Below are 21,747 nucleotides of genomic sequence, written 5' to 3'. Positions count from 1 at the left end.
AGGGTCCATAGGGTATCCACAGGATACCTTGGGGATGTCCCAAAGCAGTATCCTTTAAGGGTGGGGACGCTCCTGTGCTGAAAGGAGAATCCGCCGCCCGAAGGAAGCATCCTGAGAGGCGAAGGTGTCAAACCTGTAATACCTCACGAAGGTATGGACAGAGGACAACGTAGCAGCCTTGCAGATCTGGACTGCAGAGGCACCACGTCGAGCTGCCCACAAAGGACCCACAGACCTAGTGGAATGAGCCTTCAAAGAAGGAGGAACCGGCAGACCTTCATGAAGATAAGCTTCAGAAATAGCCATACGGATCCAGGCTGCCAAAGTTTGCTTTGAAGCAGGCCAACCCTTTTTACGGAAGCCATAGAGGACAAACAAGGCGTCCGACTTCCGAAACGGAGAAGTGCGGTCAACATAAGTCATTAAGGACTGCACATCATCCAAAGTGGCCTCACCCACTGAAAGGCCAGGTGAGTTAAAGGCCGGAACAACTATTTCCTCGTTAACATGAAACTGGGAAACAACTTTGGGAAGAAATTCAGGATGAGTGCGTAGCACTGCCCTGTTCCCATGAAAAATCAAGCCGCCCGACTTCGAGTTCCAAGATGTTTATTGGAAGCTCTGCTTCTGCCGGAGTCTACCTGCCCTGGAACAAGTGTGGACCCGAAACTGCTCCCCAGCCCCGAAGACTGGCGTCCGTCGTCAACAGGACCCAATTCGCCACCCAGAACGGACGACCCTTGTTGAGATGGGTCGTCTGCAACCACCAGGCAAGGGACAGGCGAACCTCCGGAGTGAGCACTATCGTCTGGGATTTTAGAGACTGAGGCAGTCCATTCCACTTGGACAGGATCAGGTGCTGCAGAGGTCTGGAGTGAAACTGGGCATATTCCACCATGTCGAATACCGACACCATGGAGCCCAGTAACCTCATCGCCGAGTGTAGAGACACCCGGCGGCTCTGCAGACAACTGCGCACCCTCGACTGTAAGGCAGAGATCTTTTCCCCCGTCACAAAGATCCTTTGCTGTCCCGAGTCCAATAAGGCTCCGAGGTGCAGAATTCGCTGAGATGGGACCAGGGTGGACTTCTGCCAGTTTATTAACCAGCCGTGCCGTTGCAGTAGCGCAATGGTCAGGTCCAAGTGGCGCAGAAGGAGCTCCGGAGATCCTGCCACTAATAGAAGGTCGTCCAAGTACGGCAACATGCGGACCCCCTGCAGCCGCAGGGAAGCCGCCATGACCGCCATCACCTTGGTGAAAACACGTGGTGCTGTCGCCAGGCCAAAAGGTAACGCCCGGAACTGATAGTGGTCGCTGCGAATTGCAAACCTGAGGAACCGCTGATGGCGCAAAAGAATAGGGACATGCAGGTAAGCGTCCTGTATGTCCAATGACACCATGTAGTCCCCAGGTTTCAGCGCCAGAATGATGGACCGTAGGGTCTCCATCCGAAACTTCGGCACCCGCAAAGATTTGTTGAGAGCTTTGAGGTTGAGAATCGGACGAAACGACCCATTGGGTTTCTGCACCAAAAAGAGATTGGAATAGAAACCCTGGCCCTTCTGGGAGAATGGAACAGGCACTGTAACTCCAGCCTGCAGCATAGTGTGCAAAACTTTCCGCAGCTCCGTGGCTTTGTTCCGGTCTGATGGTAGACCCGTGGTGAAGAATCGAGCCGGAGGTCTGTGCCGGAAGGAGAGGGCATACCCGTGTGAGACCACCTTGAGAACCCAAGTGTCTGTCGTGGTGACCGACCAACACCGGGCGAACTGCAGCAGGCGGCCTCCCACTTTGGGATCCCCCAAAGGGAGGCCCGGACCGTTAGGCCGCAGGCTTGTCATCTGGCTTAGGGGCCGGACGTCTGGTACTCCAGGCCTGCTTCCGGGGCTTGGTAGATTTCTTGGGGCCAGTCTGTCGGGGAAAGGACTGTGTCTTAGGCCTACCCTGGGCCCTATAAGACCGAAAGGACGGAGTACCTGAACGAGAAGGAACAGCAGCCGACGGGAGACATGCCGATTTAGCTGCCGCCAGCGTGGCTACAATTTTGTCTAGGTCCGGACCGAAGAGAACTTCTCCGTTAAAAGGCAACGCCTCCAAACCCTTTTTGGAATCAGCGTCCGCCTTCCAGGATCGCAACCACAAGGTGCGACGAGCAGCCACAGCTGCCGAAGAAATTAGAGACGCCAGGGTACTAACATCCAAGGCCGCTTCGTTGATATAAATGGCCGAATCCCGGAGATTGCCGATCAACTCCGTCTGCTCAGCCGAACAGTCGGAATAGAAGGACGCCTCCAACGTATCAGCCCAGCGCTCCATAGCTCGGGCAACCCAGCAAATGGCCATAGCCGGCCGCGCAGCCCCCCCACAAGGGAATAGACGGACTTCAGGCAGATCTCCACCTTGCGGTGCATAGCATCCTTAAGGGAGGACACGGATGGCATTGGTAATGTGGCACTACGGACAAGGCGTGTCACATGAGAATCCACCTGAGGAGGAGATTCCCACTTTGCAAAATAATTGTCCGCAAACGGATACGCCACTGCTAAACGCCTTTGAGGCTGATATCGTTTGCCTGGCTGTTTCCACGCTTCCTCTAGGTGGTCAACTAATTGCCCCGAAAGAGGAAACACTGTGGTATCTCCTTTAACATCTTTGAAAAAGGCGTATTTGGACTTTGATACCGGAGGCTCCTCATCCTCAATAACTAAAGCAGTACGGACTGCACGAATAAGGCCAGCTATATACACCTTAGACTTAGCGTCCGACTCTTTAGGGCGGGAAGTTTCCTGGTCAGAAAGATCCAGAATCTCCCCATCATCGGACGTCCCGTCGTCATCCTCATAAGGAGCAGACAGAGACGCCACCGGCCGCTTGTGAGGCCGCATCACAGACTCCCCTTGTAACACTTCTGACAACTGCTGTACAGAGCTTGTTAACGAATTAACCCACGCAGGCTCATGAGAGACCTGAGGAGGGGAAATAGGGAGACTGTGGGGTACCATCAATTGTCTTGGGAAACCCTGCATGGGTGACGACACCACTGACTGCTGGGACAAACCCATCTGAGTGAGGGCAGGCTGCAGAGCTAACTGGCCCACGAGGGTTGTAAGCGCTTTGGCAAAACAAGCCCAGGGCGGCTCCTGTACCGGAGCCGTGACCGTAATCGGTCGCGTCAACGAATAACACCGTCGACATAGTCCTTCCGCACTGCCGTCCCCCTCCGCTATAGGTACCTTGCATGTAGTACATAAAAGCTGGAGAGGAAAATCACTTTCAGACATAATGGTAAGTATGTGACCCCTCTCACTGATACTCGTTAGTATAGTGTGAGACCACCCTGCAAGCACCGCACCGCAAAGGCTTTAGCAGAAAGAACAGGGACAGTTAAATGCTGACAGATAGAAAATTAAAGTACAGGCAGCAGACGCTAGCATAGGTCACATACTATGCAAAGAAATCAATTCCTGCACTATCAGCGCTGATCCTCAACTACACAGACTCAGAGCCTGGTAGGACACAGCGCTGCATACACAGACCTTATCCAACGGAGGAGAGGTATGCAGGGGGACCCAGATCACGATGCCACCGTTCTTCAGCGTCCAGCAGCGCTCACCATGCTTCTTCCAAAGATGGCCGAGGAGCAGAGAGGAGGCCGGCCTGGGGGAGGAGCGCTGACATGTATAGAGTTTAGCTGACAGAGAGATTGATTGTCTCTCTATCCTACAGCAGAGAACGCGATTTAGCTCCACCCACACACAACAGGCAAGGGGGAATCCTCATACTATTGGAGGAGAGGCCTGCCAGTTACAAGATGAGGACTTCCGTTTATAACGAGCAGCAGGGACACGGACATACAAGGACCTGTGATAAAGCCTGCTGGGTGAAACGCGCGTCGGTCATGCAGGGGATACTCTGGAGCAAGCATACCAGATCCCCACATACTTGTTAGCATTGACATCTGGAAACGCGATGCACTAAGGTTTGATACACTGCACCTATCCTTTCTGGTTTAAATCTTTTCAGATAGTAAGGGCAATCCTTACCAAGGGAATCATTCCCCCATATCTGCTAACAAGGTTTACACCTCTGTGCCTCCTAGTAGGGCATCTGGCTCTGTCTGCAGGGTATTCACTACAATTAGCACATACCTATGCAGCTGAGCTGGCTTTGAATAGAACAGAGGCTTTTCCTTTTCATCTTTTTTTCTTATATTTCTCGGTGTACTAAACTTGATTATGCATATGTACCAGATAAAATCTAATGAGTGGGATAAACTGCTTTAACTTATTTAAGTACAGAGACTGCTTACATATTAGCAGAATAACTGATTGATGTCATATAAAAAATATATATATTTCACCCATAATTACATTTCAAAATGTCTTTATTAATAATGGTCTTGTTATTGGCTTAATGGAGTCTTATATACCAATGTGATTATTATTATGATCTCCGCTATTCTTTCATCCCTTTACTTTCTGCACTCTCATCAGTTCCATCTCTGGGAGCCGACAGCAGATGCAGGGGAACTTTTTTAAACGCACATATTGAAGTGAGTGACTAATTGTTCACCTCTGCCGACGTTCATATGATCAATAGCAGATCACAACCTCTGTGAGGTACAGGCGCTTTTCACAAACTAACTTAGTATCACGACAGGATATTTATCTCAATTATATATTGTGAGAATTTCTCATATTTGTTGTTTGTGAATATAAATTCTCTATTTATATTGTACGCCTGGGATATTTGCTTCAATTGCGTTTTTCCCACTGTGAACATTTTTTTGTATATATCTGCTGACAAAAGATTAAATATTGTAATATATTATAGTAGCCAGGCAACTGGTAAACAAATATCTTTTTTTGTATTGTAACATTTATGACAACAGTGCTGGTTTAACGAGTACTATAATTGTATATATACATGTGCATAGAGGGAGATCTTATATTTAATTATTATCACACTATATAATGTCACACTGGTTAATCTGATGTCAATAGACTTATTTAGTCTGAATTATGTTTTAATAAACAAATAATTTTTTTTTATAAAGATGTGTGCTGTCTGGTACTAATATTGAGATAAAGATTCTGTACCTAATTGTATGTCCTGTTAGTCTGTTTGATCTTAATAGATCCAATTAAAAGAATTTTTTGATTTATATAATAGAGGGCCCCCACAAAAGGAGTTTTCTTTTTCTTCTTGTTTCATGTTTAAATATTTAACTCTATGGGAGCACCGCCAGGAGTAGGCATAATATCTGCTCATTGTCTCTAGATATATTCTATAAGGTAGATGAATTATTACCGGTTTACATCTGTTGTGGTATGCAGATCTAGTGCGCCGCAAACTTGTGCCTAGACCAACTCTTTGAGTTTATGCTCTACCAGAGGTGAGTTTAGGCTTAGGCACCACATTGCAGTGTTTGGGCCATCATACTTACCTGCCCCTGTTGTGATTTTGACAATTGTGATTATGCTTATTGTGTTTATATAAATCTTAATCTCCATTCTCGTTATTAAAAAGCAAACCCATTAGTACATGCATACCTGTGTCACCAGTCCTTTCTGATTCGCTGTCCTGTTTCAGTTGTTGCTTTTTTTTCTCTCTTTTGACCTGTATAATTCCCAATTATTTTGGTTTGTTTAAATTCAACCTTTACATATGTTACATTAATAATTAATGTTATTTATATTTTTTAAATTATATCAGGTTAACACACCTTCAGTATGTCTTGCAGACTTCTTAATCCTTTTTTCTTTGGGTCTTCTTTCTAGTTTCTGTAACAAAAATGTAAACGTCCCAAAATGTTATATATTTATTTTTTAAATATAACATAAAATACATATTTTCATTTGTTTTAAACGCCCACTAATGAAGCACTTAGATTACACCAGAGTTACTTTTATCAGTAGTGTTTTCAACTGTTTATTCACGAACCGTATTAAAGTGTTTTTTTTTATCTTGTTGTCCCATTCTTTATCAAGTTCAATAGCATCTTGGATTTTGTCATTGGTAATACGTTTGCAGTCGCGCAACCTTTTCTTACATGCCTCTATTGGGCGTGGTGTTGTGCCAGCTTAAGAAACTTTAAGGGGAATTTTTTCCCAAATTTAAGTATTTGTTACGTTTATTTCTTGCATTTGCACCAAAGGTGTATATAGAAGTAGTTGGTAGATGAGTGTCTCAGTTTGTATTTTGCTAATTTTGGAGCCCTTTGGCTTGAACCTTCCTCAGCTGTATCTTCCTCATGTGAGACGCTAGCAGTTTCAGAAGGGGATTTATCTTCAGACATCCTTAAAAAAAGAAAAAACAGTGTGAGACTGATAAGGTGCACACTAAGACATACAAAATTGGAAAATAACCAAACTAATAAAACATAACTTTTATTTCATATTTTAAAATTTATAACTACTATAAGATATGAAACATATTGATATTTTTGGGAATCCTAATCATTTATATAGCAACAATACCTTAACAAAAGGGGAGAATACTCACTGAGAGATTAAAAACCTTTAGACACACCCCCTAGCAACAGTATCCAAGTACTAAGTATTTAAATCGCATCAAGGGACTTGCTCTGCTTGCCCTGAGGAAGCCGGATATCCGTCGAAATACGTATTGGCTGTAGATAGTTGGGATCACTGAGTCACAGTTTGGCTGGTACACAGTGCCAGCACGTATCAATGTCATAGCGCATACACTAGCGCTAAGTGAAATTATATTCCACGTAGCTGGCATACAGTTAACAAGATTGAAAAGAACGAGAGATTACAGAGGTGTATTCACAGCCTGTTACTATGTATATTAACTGTGGACCAAGGCAACATTGAAGCAAAAACTAGTTCACATTGTTGCAGTTGCTCTTTTCAGAACTGGGAATAGATTATTTCTTGTTATTTGAGACATCTACAGTGTGGACACAACACACAATCGTTTTATTGAATATTATAAATATACCTCAATATAATAGGATAATACAGAGGATCGCATATATATATTTGAATGTCTCAACAAGTTAATATATAAAAAATATAAGAGCCAACATTACCTCTTACTGTGACTCAGTGAAATGAACCAACCAATTTTAAACACTTTTTCTTACTATTAGCACTTCTTGTCTTTTTTATTTTAATAATAACAGCAAAATACATATGCCAATTTAGGTATTGTTTTAAAATATGAAATAAAAGTTATGTTTTATTAGTTTGGTTATTTTCCAATTTTGTATGTCTTAGTGTGCACCTTATCAGTCTCACACTGTTTTTTCTATTGATGTAATATTATATCCATTCAGTGAGCTAGGTAGCACCATCTCCCCTATATCAAAGAATGTATAAAATGGAATGTACATTATTGTTATTACGATAACTTAAATGTATCAGTAGGGGCTTTAAGACTAACAACAATAAGTAAGTGCGGGAACTCATAGCAATTATCTATTGATCCTTAAAAAAAGATAAATTGAATGGGTTATTTTATAATTTATACTCCCACTAATATCCAAGACTAAGAAAAATTAAAAATGTTTATATTTTTTAACATAAAATATATTTACTAAAAATTAATAAAAATATTGAGGACAATATAATCCCTATAAATTCTTACTTTACTGGTTCACAGACTAGAGAATACCACCATTAAAGAATAAGGTTTATAAATTAAAAGAATGTTAATAAAAACTTTCATTACGTCGGCCATAAAGCAATTTACAGAGAGACTAGATTTATTGTAAAATTTTTAAATATCAAGTAAAATTAACTAGCATAAGCATAAATATCAGAAATACTGTATTAAAATATTGCAGCATTGTCCAGAAGAGTTTATTGGTGAATAGGATACCACAGTATGTTGACTTTATTATATGTTTTTTAAACTATTAAAATACAATTAAAAGCATTCATATATTATCCCTGATTTAATGGATATAGGGCGGTATTCAATTAGTTTCACACCCACGATACTTTTTCGCATGGCAAGGTTTTTGCCTCCATCACGTTTTCATGCGGAAAAGTATCGGGCATGCTCCCGCTATTCCCCGTATTCAATTAGAAAGGACGCTAAAACGGCACCCGGCGAAACTTAAACAGGCGATAAGTCCTGTCAAAAATGGGGAACACCCCCCAAAAGATGCACTAACATTGGAGATCACTATAGATGTCCCCGATTAGCCCTAATTAAGTTATTTGGAGTACTTAAGTTGTGTCAATTGCTTCCAATTAGCGAAATTAACACAACTGGTGAAGAATAGCATTAAGCAGTTTATTTTTGAAGAAAATTTAGGGTACATGAAAATGGGTACTAGCATATTTTAAAGGGTACTAGCATATTTTAAAGTTGCTAGAGTGAAGTTTTAAATCACGTTAAAAATCCACCTTCCGCAAGCACCTGCAATCATAAAAACACCTGCCCCATACTTGGGGACCCCCCAGAAGTCTATTTCACTAGTTTTTAAATTTGTCCCCAAACTTTGCACTTTTTCCCCACCAAATTGAAAGCACTTTTTTCGGGTGTTCGAAAGTCTTTTTTGTTTTTTTTACACAGTTTACCTTTGGGGGACTGTCCCAAGGGTGAAGGGGGGTTTCCCGAAGTTTGCACCCAAAACTGCAATTTTGCACTTTTTTCTGCCTGCTATTCATAGGCAAATCTTTTTCGCCTATTACATTACATTGTGCTTTCGCGTACGCAAAAATAGGTTGGAATTGAATACGGAGGAAACTTTTCGCCTGGTGAAATTACGTCATCCGTGATACTTTTCCGCAGATTCTGACTTTTCGCCTGTAATTGAATACGTCCCACAGTCTTACATTATTCTTTGTACCAAAACACATAAGCAATGTTTTTAAAAATATAATGCATGAATAGAAATATATATATATATATGTGTCGTATAAGTCCTGTGTCGTTATTTCAATGGATCCCATCTGACGTTATCTTAAATGTTTATGTAGATATAGATAAAGAAATATCCCTTTTAAGTAAACCACTGTCAGCAGTTATAATAAAAATTGTGAGACTTTTAAACAGCTACCTCATGTATACATTATATCTATATTTTTATATATATTATGTAGCATAAATAGGCAACCTATATATTAATATGTATATGGTTTGTGTAAATGAAATATATTTTATATACATTTAGGTGTAAACATTTTAAATTAAATAATTTTGATAATTGCTATATGTAGAAATAGAATAATGAAATTGTAACATTGTTATATACACACACAAATGGGTGCAAAAATTATATGGATTGATGCATTTTTAGAAGTTTTTGGGTATAGTAAACTTTTTAAAGTAGAAATAAAACATGATGCATTAACTAATAAAACAGGTCACTGCTGCTTACAAAGAGCTGCAGCAGACAGACAACCAGCAGCCAACCATTGTTCACTGAAAGCAGAATCAATGACAGTTAGCCAGGGGTGGGGCTGTCCTATGTGCTGAAGTGGATTGGCTGCCGATAGCGTCTTTCACTCTGTCATCCACCACCCCCAGCAGCAGCATGCACGCAGCAGCAGTTTTGCACTCTCTTTTTAAGTTGTGTTTCGCTAGAAAACAAGGAGAGAGCCAGCTGGCAGCCCAAAAAGAGTGACAGCACTACACAGTGTCCCAAAAAAAAAAAAAACTTTGGAAAAGCAAGCAAAAACATTGGGGTAGAAAGTTATCGATGTTGATGAAATATTGGTTCTTAAACATTGCAGGGTTAAACATTGAATATTAGAAACATGTGACCGATGGTTCTGATAAAACATCAAATGATTTCCATCCCTACTATGCATATTCGCAAGGGTTCTGTTAGTTAAGTATATTAAGTGGACGCAACGTTCATGTTTCCGTCATTCATTTATTTCCCTATCTATTATGGCTCAATTTTACAGACCAGAAGCTGCGTTTGGGTTGTACATGATCCAGACCACGCTATTGTGCTTCGTTTCCGACAGTAAACTTACGCGCCTAGTCCTGTCAACCTATGTAGATGCTGCGACATTGACAGTTCATCCTGGACACGTCGCCTTCCCTTCCGCATGTCATCCGTCAAGCATACCGCCATTAAAACATTTATCCTCATGACTCCATGCTGCTTACAGCTGGGGTAACCCAGCAGTAAGCAGCGTGGATATGTTAGGTGAAACGATTTAATTAAGGTTTAGTTTGCTGGATGCCAATGCGGGCGGGAAAGAGACTTGTCCAGCATGGATCCATGAAGGTTTTTTTTCATGGCGGCATAAGCAGAACGCCATGCGTTCGTGAAGGCAAGGTGTCCTTGATGAACAGTAAGTGACGCATCATTTATATAGATTCACAGGCCTTACAGCATAAATTTAGTGAAGTAAAGAACAAGCACAATAGCGTTGCCCGGATCCTGTTTACCCCAAACGCTGCGTATGGTCCATAACTTTAACCCATTTTACATAAAGACAGGTATGACGGGAATATTAATGTTGCCTCTGTGTAATAGATTTAACAGGGGTCATTACCAGGGAAAGATGCATTAGAAGTGTTAGTTTTGAAAGGGGGGTACAAGATAGGCTTATAACAATTGAAAAAAAGAGTGTTGGAAGAAAGAGCTCATAGGAAATAAAGCGATAATTGTTCGGACGTGGACAGGGGTATGTGCGTTAAAAACACACTTACTGCGACCCTACAACGGGAGAGACCATTATATCTCAATCTGATATATCAAAACTTTTGGAAGTGTATTTCCAAAATTTATATGCAGCTGAAACATCTAACTTAGAAAATACAAAAATTTTTCTTAATGAGACAGTACTACCAAAACTATCCACCCAGCAGAGGGAATGTTTAGAAGATAATATCACAGAGTAGGAAGTTATCATGGCTATTAAATCGCTCAAATTGAAAACAATCACCTGGCCCTGACGGCTTTACAGCAAATTACTATAAAATCCTAAAAGACGACATTACACCTACACTTACCAATTTACTGCAACAAATCTACTCGGATAACATTGCTCATCCTTCATTTAAAGAGGCAACAACAATCCTGATTCCCAAACCAGATAGGGATACCTCCTTGTTGTCTTCATATAGACCCATTACTTTCCTTAACCAGGATTATAAAATCTTGGCAAAGATCTTATCGATTAGATTACATAATATGATGCTGACAATCCTTACCCCACATCAACTAGGATTCACAAAAGGCCGCCAATCGGTGTTGGGCATTCGCTCGGCAGTTGCAGTTTTGGCCTCTTCCCCAGCGGATCAGAGATCTTCCACTATTCTGTTGAGTTTGGACGCTGAGAAGGCCTTTGACAAAATTCTGTGGGAATATCTGCTCCTAGTTCTGGATGCCAGAGAATTTGATACGTCATTTATTAATATGATCAAATATCTTTATTTGAATCCATGTACTAAGTTACTTGTCAATGGCCTTCTCGGCAACACATTACATATGTTTAGAAGTACGAGACAGGGGTGTCCGCTCTCACCCCTTTTATTCAATTTAGCACTTGACCCGCTAATCCGTTCTCTTCAAGATTGGTCGCTGTTGCGTGGTGCTTCCATTGGAGATTACGAATTAAAGCTTATGGCTTTTGCAGATGATCTTATGCTTTTCATATCAAATCCAGAGGTTAGTTTGACACCCTTGTTCAAAAAATTGGAACGATTTGGTCACATTTCTGGATTTACTATTAACTTTACCAAATCTACGGCACTAGCTTTGGGTAATAGACCTTTTAGACCTAGAGACAACTTAGGAGGCTTGAAATGGGCAGGATCTAGCATACCTTATTTGGGTATACAATTACCCAAGAATATTCACAACCTATATTCTTTGAATGTTACCTCGATAATACATTTTTTGCGGAAATGGAAAGCTGACAACATTTTCAGCTTTCTTACCTAGGAAGGGCCAAAGTAATAAAAATGATAATTTTCCCTAAACTGCTATACCCTCTACAAGTCCTCCCGATACTTCTAACTTTAACTGATATTAAAAAGATAGATGCCGCATTTCGGAAATTTATCTGGAATAACAAAAAAACAAAACTTAGTTTGAAAATTCTTCAACGCACTAAGGAAGAGGGGGGAATTAACTTTCTCCATACTCTCCTTTACAACCAAGCTGCAATCTGTAGATGCATTCATGACTGGATTCTACATAGAAATCATTTTACCCACGATGAATTAGAGAGACAGTTCCTATCTGGTTTGGACTTGGTCTACTTCTTACATATGCCTAAACACAATATACCACCGCATTTGCTTGATAACCCACACCTGATGTCAACGTGGTCAACATGGCATTCGATACGTAACAAATTCAAAATACAAGCTTTCTACTAATTGCATCTCCCTCTGTTGGGAAACAATGACTTTCAGAATGGGTCTGCAACACACCCTTTCTGAAGGTGGGATTCGTTGGGCCTTCGTACAGTCAGACATTTCACTAATTCTTCACTTAAACGTCCATTAACGTTTGAACAGGCACATGCACAATACGATTTTCTTCATTCTTGTAACTTGGCCTTCTTAAAGGCACAACACTACACCAGTAAAATATTATCTTTTTTTATCTCCCTTGGATTGGGATAATAGGTTAGATACTGCCTTCTTGTCCGCTGGCTACCAATATAGGGCTATATCTCTTTGCTATCACCTACTAAGAATTCCTTACTTACGGGAACATTCTCCACTGGTATCACTAAGTGGCAGACTTGCTTTCCGAATCTAAAGGAAACCAATATTGTGCACACTCTACAGTATTCCCTCCAAACATTGCCAGCTACAACTTACAGAGAAATGTTCTACAAACGATTCTATAGGGGCTATCTTTCTGCCAAACGTTGTCACTTGATTGGTATTGCAACCTCCTCTGCGTGTCCAAAATGCGCCCATTTAGAGGCATCTTTATACCACTGCCTATGGGACTGTAGGGTGATCAAGAAATTTTGGATGGCAGTGAAGCAATATGTGCTAGTGGATCTAATCAATTATCTTCCATTAACACCAGAATGGGCAATACTGGGTTATATTCCAGGAACAACTAGAGTTTCTAAGGGTTGGAAAAAATTATTATTAATTATTTTGGCTGTAGCTAAAAAATTTATCCTGCAACAATGGATTGCTCCTACCCCTTCTTCATTAACCATGTTCAAAGAGAAATTATTTTATATTTTCAAAATGGATAGGGTCAACTCTTCTATCAATAAGGAAAAGAAAGCAGAACAATTCTTCTTAATTTGGGAAAGCTTTATTGAGGCTTTAAATCCTGAGATTAAAAGACAAATACAACAGTGTTTCAAATCAACACAATGGTATGAAACTAGAACACTGCTACAAGACCCCCCAATAACTTACACTTAGGGAAAAAAAATAAAAATAAATAAAAAACCCACAAACAATCGAGTAGACTGGTGAGAGATTAACCCTGGGAGTGCATGGCTCACAACCCCCATCCCACTTTATCCCCTCTTTTTCTCTTTTTTTCTTTCTTTCTCTTATTATACTTCTCCCCTCTCTCCCCACCTCCCCTACCCATCTTCTTACTTCCCCCTACATTTCCTCTATTATGGTTGAAGTCACTATAATATATTACTGCTTAATTTTCTATTGACTGGTAAAAAGAGAAAATTGTGGCAAAATTATTACCTCAAAACCACAAGTGAACTGTATGCTATAAATTGTGACTGTCATTGTTTTCTTGTCATATTTGCTTGTGTACCAGAATGTATTTGGTGACTTCAATAAAAACATTTAAAAAAAAAAAAAACACACACTTACCCTAAGGATACCAGGGATTTTGTAAATAAGTTATTGTTCTCCTAACGGTCTCTAAGGCTTGCTCATGGTCACCGAGCAATCAAAGTGGCGTCTATTCTAGGGCGTGTGTTCCTCTTTATAGTGTAGGATTGAATCCTGGGTAAATATCAACCTTCAACGTCAGATCCTTTCAAGACTATAATTGGTTGGATTTGTGCCAAACCGAAACTTAACATGATACAGCAAATTATAAATCTATCTATATTAAAATATTATACACAAAGTTTGATTTACAAAATGGAGTAAAATTTAAACGTAATGGGATTCAAATCCCAACTGTGCAAGCCCCACAGGAGGAGATACAAAAGCCATCTGGTAATCACCCTAACCCTCCACTCTCCCCCTGACCCCTAACCCTCACTTAGTGATGACTAACCATAAAACTCCAACCATAAAACTCCAGCTAACCCTAAATTCCACCTTGGGCTGCCCAAACCTAACCCCACCTCCCCGCAACCTAAACATAAGCCTTCAGTGGTTGTGTTTAAATGTAAGCCAACCTTCCCCTACCCCTTGAAACCTCTAATACGTCCTCTTTCCGGTGTATCACAATCATGATGGATGATGTGTGGATTACAACACCGGTATCCTGATCAGTAAGGGCATATTGTTGTGGATATTAAAACAGTATTGTTGATAGCAGCATTGGTATATTTTCCTCCAATATCCTGCCCGTGGTGTTGTAAACTACATTCTTTAAATATAATTTTGTTTGATAAAATAATTAAATTTTAACCTTCTATTGATAAATGGTTTTGTGTTCTACATTGCTTTTTTAGTTATCATCAGTCTTGATAAGAATATAAAAATGTTTCTTAATGAGTTTGAGTAAAACCATATATTTTAATAATTACATTTTTAATCTAAGTTTAAAGGGATAAGGGGCCACTGATACATAAATATGCTACCTCTGGATAATTTTCTATTATAAGAATTTTTAGAAATATATATATATTTTTTAATAAATTATAGTAAAATGTATCTTGAGGGTTGTTTTGGGAATAAGTAGATTAACAAAACATGACAAAGAATATTTTAGAGAGTACTCACCAATGTTAGCAATGTAAAGTATAGCACATAAATCCAATTTTAATTTCTTCTTATCGTTATGGATGCTTGAAAACAACACAACCTAAATGTGTATATAAAACAAAAATTGTAAATTGATTTGTATTAAAATAAATCTGGTAAAACATACATAAAATACTTATAAAAAAAAAAGTGGGTTCAGAATGCTCTCTTCAGGCCCATGTTTGTATGTAACCAAAAGAAAGGAGCTTTCATCCTCTACCCACTGTATTATACATGTGCATGTATTACCGAATGCTCTAACTCCCTTTAGTGTACCCTATTTTTTTGGAAAAATTACACATGTTAAATTATCAATAAGTAATGAATAACGTTAAAAATAGAAGAACAATATCACTGATTAAAAGAATCCAACAAAGAATCCAAAAGTTGACCATAGAGGATAGCACTTCAATCAAATCTTTATTTCTTCTTATTCTTCTTGATGCTTGGAAAGCTCAAAATCTAACCGGGCTTAATTTATGAACATATGGTGATTTTTTTGATTTTACAAATATTTTAAAAACATACATAAAATAGTATATAAATGTAAATAAAAAATAAAAAAATAGCTTCCAAATTCTTTCTTCAGGACCATGTGTTTACACAATGTGTATGATAGCCCTGTGACTAAATAGATGCAGTTTTAAATCCCAATGGGGGAAGGCACTAGTGGAAACATAACAAAGGGGGAGTTAAGTCTCCATCTCTAACAACGCTAAGCCTCCCTTAGTGGTTATTAACAATAAACTCCCCCATAGTGACTAAACCTAAATTCCCTACAGTCATGCCTAACCAGAACCCTACCCCATGGTGCATAACCCTAACCCTCCCCCAAGTGCCTAAACCATTTTACACATTAACACACCTTAAACATAACCCATCAGGGGGGTGACTAACCCGTACCTCCCATCAGTGGTGCCTAACTCTAAAACCACTCATCTCAACCTAATCATACCCGTGGGGTGCCTAACCATAATATTCAAGTGGGGGTGACTAAACCTTATACGGCCATCCCCCTGGGACAGTAGAATAATTACACAGTCCTAACGTTTAGGATTCTGGAATTTGTGGATGCAGACGCTGGTATCCTTACATATAGCATGATGTCAGTGCCCGCATTATGCAAGTTGGTGGGATGACGGCTTCAGTATTTCAAAATTAAAAATATTATACGCCGACAAAAGAACTACATCCCTTTTTATGTAAAATAAATGAGTGTGCTTTCATCCTCTACACAATTTAATATATTAATAGATACATGCATATTTTTAACTAAATTTTTTTTAAATATATATATATATTTTTTTTAAATTAACACATGTTGAATTAACCTACATTTTAAAAATAAGTAAAAAAGACTAATATCACCGTTTAATATAGTCCAAAGACGAATCAGAAAAGTTGTCCTCTCCTCTGTATCCTCCTCTCTTCTTTGCTTCAACGGGTCGACGGGGCTCATTGTTCATTTTCATTAGTCTAAAAGCAGTATTGTATTTCAATATAAAACAAATAATAAACAAAAATAATTTAAATAAAAAAAAAATCAAATAATCTTTATGGTATTTTAGTTTATTATAAATTATTTAAGATAAGAATTTAAAGACTATATTCATATGAATTGAGTTATTTTTTTTTCATTAATAATTGTAATGAAAACACATAGGTTATTGCTTTTGTGCATGATTCATCCAGGATATAATTTGCAAAACTGAACGCTGGTAGCTTTCAAATTGTAATCTTTGACAAAAATGAAAATTCAGCAGGTGTATGACACCCCATGCTGTATTTGTAATTCCTGAACTGCCATGGAGATTGAAGGATGGGATCAAAAATCACACACATCGTTATGGAATGGTTTGCTAAGATAGACTAATATATGAAAATGGATGATATACTGTCTTTTGCTTATAATGGTTATGAGTCCTTTAGGGATACTTGGTTCCACTGGATGTATTTCAAGGAGTCTGTGACCTTCAAAACTATACTATCCTCTACCCGCTCCTCTATTTCCTAGGTCTGTCCTGATCTGTAGTAAATCATGAGCTTTTGCACCTGGTTAATAGGTTGTATTACTGCTTTACTTTAGTTTATTTTTATTATTTTTTTTCTCTATACCCTTGTAATGGGAATTGATGGATGCAGGGTTACATTATTTGATCTGTGGCGACTGCTTTCTCTTTTTCTGATATACATTTATCTACTCCCTTTCCTCCCACCTCTTCACCCTATTGTCTGGTTGTTCCCATGGTCTTTTATTTGTGTGTCTTTTATTTATTTTAATTTTCTTGTTATATATGTGGGTCTTTTTTTGCAGGTTTATGATGTCACTGGCAAATTTGGTTATTGAGTCGCAATTCTTGAACTGTTTTCTGATACTGACCCCTACATGGTTTCCATATCTGTATTGTTATTTCATTGTTTTGACAATTTATTATTAATAATAAATATATTTTTATATATTTAGGACTCAATAACCAAATTAGGACTCAATAACCAAAATCGCCAGTGATGTCACTGGCGATTTTGGATATTGAGTCCTAATTCTTGAACTGTTTTCTGATACGGACCCCAACATGGTTTCCATATCTGTATTGTTATTTCATTGTTTTGACAATTTATTATTAATAATAAATATATTTTTATATATTTAGGACTCAATAACCAAAATCGCCAGTGATGTCACTGGCGATTTTGGATATTGAGTCCTAATTCTAGAACTGTTTTCTGATACTGACCCCGACATGGTTTCCATATCTGTATTGTTATTTCATTGTTTTGACAATTTATTAATAATAAATATATTTTGCATTAAAAAAAAAAAAAAAATCGCACAAATCAATGGTTGATGGTCGCGATCATGGATTTCGCAATGCAGCAGGACAGCTGAGAAAGACTAGGCTTACTCTTGCTGGTAGCTTTGCAAGGCCAGCATGCAGTTTATGTTCATACAGTACATGGGATTACAACTGACCGAAAACGATTCAGACACACACCCTTTGTGAGAATGATAAAAACACCTGCCACTGTTTTTTGATTATAGCTGTCAATATGTCAGAGGCATTAAAAAGGATTTAAATAATGTTATCAGGACACATTATATACCCTTGCAAAATGGGTCATGAGCATGTGCAGTTTCAGAATAATAGTTAATCTGTGTTGAGCTGTGCCCTTGTATACAATAATGACTGAGGCTCATTATACAAATAATTGTGTATTTATAATGTCTTTTTAAAAAAATCAATAACAGTAAAAACAACAAATATAATTTTTCATGGGATAAAAAAAATATATATTTAAAAATAATAAAAAATGTATGCATTTTCTACGCAATTAACAGTAAACTTATTTAAATTACATAAAAGACTTCAGTCCAAAATGGATTGCACAATTTGAAACATAACTCTTAACTTTATTAATATTCTTATTATTAATATTATTAAACTTTATTTATATGGCGCAACAAGGGTTTCACGACGACTGAAAAAGTACAAAAAACAAAAAAAATGAGCAAACACAAAAACAATGACTTAAAGTACAAAAAAAAATATAGGACAAGGAGACAGATCATATACATTGCTGCAATAGCAGTCATAAAAAAAAAAAATATAAGCAGAAGTGCATTAGCTACCAACTGTTAGGTGCCCTTGTGGGATGTTTGTAGTATACCGTATATACTCGAGTATAAGCCGAGTTTTCAGCACATTTTTTGTGCTGAAAAAGCACCCCCTCGGCTTATACTCGAGTCATGCCCGCATGGTACGCTGCTGAGTAGCGTACCATGCGGGCCGCGGTGCAGACTGTGTCACTGTGACACAGCTGCACCGCGTGTGTAGCGCTGACCGGACGGAGTTCAGTCAGCACTACACACTGCTAAACACACAGCCGCCGGAGCCGGCAGCTATGTGTTTAGTGTAATCAGCAGCCGCTGAGAGTCTGTCAGACTCTCAGCGGCTACAGCTGCTCCCACTGCGGGAGCCATCTTCCGGCTCCCGCAGTGGGTAATGGGAGAGACGTCGTCATGACGACGTCTCTCCCATTATGCAAAGCGGCGGAGGAGCCTGTAGCAGCGTCGGGACCAGGAGCGGGGTTACAGGTAAGTGGTTTTTTTTTTTTACATTTCTTTCTACTGGGGGGGCTACTACCGGAGGGTACTACCAGGGGGGGATATCGCTACTGGGGGCACTACCAGAGGGGTGGGATTAATAATGGGGGAACTACCAGGGGGGGGATGTTGATACTGGGGGCACTACCAGGGGGGGTTAATACTGGGGGCACTACCAGGGGGGGATATTGCTACTGGGGGCACTACCAGGGGGGGGATTAATATTGGGGGCACTACCAGGGGGGATGTTGCTACTGGGGGCACTACCAGGGGGGGGATTAATACTGGGGGCACTACCAGGGGGGGATATTGCTACTGGGGGCACTACCAGGGGGGGGATTAATACTGGGGGCACTACCAGGGGGGGATATTGCTACTGGGGGCACTACCAGGGGGGTATTACTACTGGGGGCACTACCAGGGGGGGATATTACTACTGGGGGCACTACCAGGGGGGGATATTACTACTGGGGGCACAACCAGGGGGGGATTACTACTGGGGGCACTACCAGGGGGGGATTACTACCAGTAGCTGCTGCATTTCCCACCCTAGGCTTATACTCGAGTCAATAAGTTTTCCCAGTTTTTTGTGATAAAATTAGGTACCTCGGCTTATATTCGGGTCGACTTATACTCGAGTATATACGGTATTATCATATGAGTGAGAGAAGGAGAAGCACATGAGGGAAGAGGGTCCTGCACGTTAGAGCTTACATTCTAAAGGAAAGGGGCACACATACTGTTGTAAAACAGATGGGGTAAGACAGGAGCAGCAGGTTAGGATGAGAGCTGGAAGGATTTAATGTAGTGAGTTTGGAGATCTGTTGTAATATTTGGAGAGAGGTGGAGAATATGATCGGTAGAGTAAGAGAGTTCCAGGGGTAGGGAGCAGAACAGCTAAAAAACTTGGAAGTTGGCATTTAGATTACTGATGTTTTGATGTATGTTAAAGCTACATATCTAATGTATACTCCTACTAAGAGACCAAATCTTTAGGAGTCAAACAATGAAATCATATTTTTTGCAGGAACATATTAAAGATATGAAACACAGACTATCATGGGTAACTGAAAGCTACCTAAGGCCCCTAAAATCTATATCTGTTCAATAATGAAGTGTTCAAATAAAGCGCAAAACAGCAAACCAAATATTACTTCAAATATAAAAAGTACCAGCATCCACCTGCCACAGTTATGCATTCACTAATAGCCTGTATCAGGTCATACTGGTACTTGTAGTTTCACAACAATTGTAGAGAGTCACAGGTTGGCCAGGCATGTAGCGCTAATATAATCCCGATTATTGTGTGACTATCAAATAAGGATGACATTTAAATTACTGAAATTTTTATGTGTGTTAAAGCTACATATCTAATGTATACTCCTACTAAGAGTCCAAGAGAAAAATCTTTAGGGGGTCAAACAATGAAATCATTAAGGCCCATAAATTCTATATCTGTTCAATAAAAGTGTTCAAATGTACCGCATTTCAGCAAACAAATATTACATCCAATATAAAAAGTCCCATGGTGATTATTGAAAAAAAAAATTAAAAAAATTTGTGATATTAAATGTATGGTTTGTTTCAATCTATTAGCATGCATACACAGTTATTAGATACCTATATGTATACAAAGTGTTTAGTAATCGTAATAGTGTTTGTTATATTGTAGGTGATAATTTTATTTACATACCCTGGTTTGATTTTATGAATTTCAAATAGAATAGGTACAGATTCACTTTGCCTTTGGTGCCTTGTGAATTTTACAAAAGGAAAAAATCTGTATATTTATACTTTAACCATAAGGACTCTCGTATAAAGCTATTATTAGGAAAATAGATTAGATATATGCTAATATTCTTGCTAACCCTAGAGGAGAACAACAATAACATTTCATAGTGATACAGATTGGTATGCTATCTTTAAAATAGTTTCAGAATGTTAATTTAGACATCATTATTATGTTTGGTATAAAATATTTCACACTATTTACACTTGTTTCATTCCTGTGAATGATTTTGCTGTTTATGTTTAAAATATTACAGCTACTACAGTCCATGATTTATCTGTCATCGGCTGAGTTTTCAACTGTAATTTAATACAGCCATAAGACTTTTGCATTATAATATTTGTAATAAAAATTATACGTATATGACTTTTTATACTGGAATCTAAAGAACCTGTAAAAAGAATTTTGAATAAATATAGGGCTTATAGTTACCAAAATCATGTACAGATATATAAATTTTTTCATGATGGATAAAACTACATATACTGTATAATACAAAAAAACAGAATCATAATAAAAGCATTAAAACTATATGCAATTGATGAACAAAATTGTTTAAAAAAATATACTTTTGAAATGTATTTTCATAATTACCTTAGTTGACTTGTAAGTGCTCCTTGAATGATCATTGCTTCCAATGCAATAAAATGTAACTCCCCAAAAAAATGTCTGTTGGGACGTTGTTAATAATTTTTAATAGCAAAGTTCCAAAGTATTAAAAACACAGAACAAGAAAACTATAATGAAAACTTGCAAGGTATTGTCCATGAAATTTTAACCTTTGCAATTAAACAAAAAGTTTTTTTTGGGTGGAGGAGTAACATAAAAAACAATTTATTTCAAATTATGAACAATGAAATCTAAAAAAAAAAAAAGTAAATATATTTCCTCACTTTTACTCGATAATAATCCAAAAACAAGGGGGGGGGGAATCTTTGTCTAGATGCATCAGTCCCAACCATAGCATGTATTGTATACAAATG

The 21,747-nt window shown here is 38.8% G+C and overlaps 1 long non-coding RNA gene across 1 annotated transcript in view; it reads right to left on the bottom strand.

Annotated features, from left to right (window-relative positions):
• The window catches only part of LOC148508112 (uncharacterized), a 34,633-nt gene extending 13,137 nt beyond the window's left edge, over positions 1 to 21,496 (bottom strand). Inside the window, exons 1-5 of the long non-coding RNA XR_015869643.1 lie at positions 21,359 to 21,496; positions 16,242 to 16,349; positions 14,853 to 14,934; positions 5,728 to 5,785; positions 5,555 to 5,621 (exon numbers count right to left, since the gene is read on the bottom strand). This is a non-coding gene — a long non-coding RNA (uncharacterized LOC148508112). The remainder of the gene's footprint in view (positions 1 to 5,554; positions 5,622 to 5,727; positions 5,786 to 14,852; positions 14,935 to 16,241; positions 16,350 to 21,358) is intronic.
• Positions 21,497 to 21,747: the final 251 nt, after the last annotated feature.

Source organism: Taudactylus pleione, unplaced genomic scaffold, assembly GCF_031769625.1.
Source record: "Taudactylus pleione unplaced genomic scaffold, aTauple2 ptg000377l, whole genome shotgun sequence".
Taxonomy (NCBI): domain Eukaryota; kingdom Metazoa; phylum Chordata; class Amphibia; order Anura; family Myobatrachidae; genus Taudactylus; species Taudactylus pleione.
Note: the sequence above shows the minus strand (reverse complement) of the source record. Positions and strands in the feature narration are given on the sequence as shown.